The sequence below is a fragment of the Sebastes fasciatus genome, chromosome 5 (assembly GCF_043250625.1).
Source record: "Sebastes fasciatus isolate fSebFas1 chromosome 5, fSebFas1.pri, whole genome shotgun sequence".
In the NCBI taxonomy this organism is placed as follows: Eukaryota; Metazoa; Chordata; class Actinopteri; order Perciformes; family Sebastidae; genus Sebastes; species Sebastes fasciatus.
Genome location: NC_133799.1, coordinates 676,303 through 678,570, shown reverse-complemented (window position 1 = coordinate 678,570; position 2,268 = coordinate 676,303).

The window sequence follows — 2,268 nt, the reverse complement described above, 5'->3', positions numbered from 1 at the left end:
CATTCATCCTGTGTAGTCTGGTCCTTAAATCACTCATTCATCCTGTGTAGTCTGGTCCTTAAATCACTCATTCATCCTGTGGAGTCTGGTCCTTAAATCACTCATTCATCCTGTGGAGTCTGGTCCTTAAATCACTCATTCATCCTGTGTAGTCTGGTCCTTAAATCACTCATTCATCCTGTGGAGTCTGGTCCTTAAATCACTCATTCATCCTGTGGAGTCTGGTCCTTAAATCATGAATTCATCCTGTGGAGTCTGGTCCTTAAATCATGAATTCATCCTGTGGAGTCTGGTCCTTAAATCACTCATTCATCCTGTGGAGTCTGGTCCTTAAATCACTCATTCATCCTGTGGAGTCTGGTCCTTAAATCACTCATTCATCCTGTGGAGTCTGGTCCTTAAATCACTCATTCATCCTGTGGAGTCTGGTCCTTAAATCACTCATTCATCCTGTGGAGTCTGGTCCTTAAATCATGAATTCATCCTGTGGAGTCTGGTCCTTAAATCACTCATTCATCCTGTGTAGTCTGGTCCTTAAATCATGAATTCATCCTGTGGAGTCTGGTCCTTAAATCACTCATTCATCCTGTGGAGTCTGGTCCTTAAATCACTCATTCATCCTGTGGAGTCTGGTCCTTAAATCACTCATTCATCCTGTGGAGTCTGGTCCTTAAATCACTCATTCATCCTGTGGAGTCTGGTCCTTAAATCACTCATTCATCCTGTGTGGTCTGGTCCTTAAATCATGAATTCATCCTGTGGAGTCTGGTCCTTAAATCACTCATTCATCCTGTGGAGTCTGGTCCTTAAATCACTCATTCATCCTGTGGAGTCTGGTCCTTAAATCACTCATTCATCCTGTGGAGTCTGGTCCTTAAATCACTCATTCATCCTGTGGAGTCTGGTCCTTAAATCACTCATTCATCCTGTGGAGTCTGGTCCTTAAATCACTCATTCATCCTGTGTAGTCTGGTCCTTAAATCATGAATTCATCCTGTGGAGTCTGGTCCTTAAATCACTCATTCATCCTGTGGAGTCTGGTCCTTAAATCACTCATTCATCCTGTGGAGTCTGGTCCTTAAATCACTCATTCATCCTGTGGAGTCTGGTCCTTAAATCACTCATTCATCCTGTGGAGTCTGGTCCTTAAATCACTCATTCATCCTGTGGAGTCTGGTCCTTAAATCATGAATTCATCCTGTGGAGTCTGGTCCTTAAATCACTCATTCATCCTGTGGAGTCTGGTCCTTAAATCATGAATTCATCCTGTGGAGTCTGGTCCTTAAATCATGAATTCATCCTGTGTAGTCTGGTCCTTAAATCACTCATTCATCCTGTGTAGTCTGGTCCTTAAATCACTCATTCATCCTGTGTAGTCTGGTCCTTAAATCATGAATTCATCCTGTGGAGTCTGGTCCTTAAATCACTCATTCATCCTGTGGAGTCTGGTCCTTAAATCACTCATTCATCCTGTGGAGTCTGGTCCTTAAATCATGAATTTATCCTGTGGAGTCTGGTCCTTAAATCACTCATTCATCCTGTGGAGTCTGGTCCTTAAATCACTCATTCATCCTGTGGAGTCTGGTCCTTAAATCACTCATTCATCCTGTGGAGTCTGGTCCTTAAATCATGAATTCATCCTGTGGAGTCTGGTCCTTAAATCACTCATTCATCCTGTGTAGTCTGGTCCTTAAATCATGAATTCATCCTGTGGAGTCTGGTCCTTAAATCACTCATTCATCCTGTGGAGTCTGGTCCTTAAATCACTCATTCATCCTGTGGAGTCTGGTCCTTAAATCATGAATTCATCCTGTGGAGTCTGGTCCTTAAATCATGAATTCATCCTGTGGAGTCTGGTCCTTAAATCACTCATTCATCCTGTGGAGTCTGGTCCTTAAATCACTCATTCATCCTGTGGAGTCTGGTCCTTAAATCATGAATTCATCCTGTGGAGTCTGGTCCTTAAATTATGAATTCATCCTGTGTAGTCTGGTCCTTAAATCACTCATTCATCCTGTGGAGTCTGGTCCTTAAATCATGAATTCATCCTGTGGAGTCTGGTCCTTAAATCACTCATTCATCCTGTGGAGTCTGGTCCTTAAATCACTCATTCATCCTGTGGAGTCTGGTCCTTAAATCATGAATTCATCCTGTGGAGTCTGGTCCTTAAATCACTCATTCATCCTGTGTAGTCTGGTCCTTAAATCACTCATTCATCCTGTGTAGTCTGGTCCTTAAATCACTCATTCATCCTGTGGAGTCTGGTCC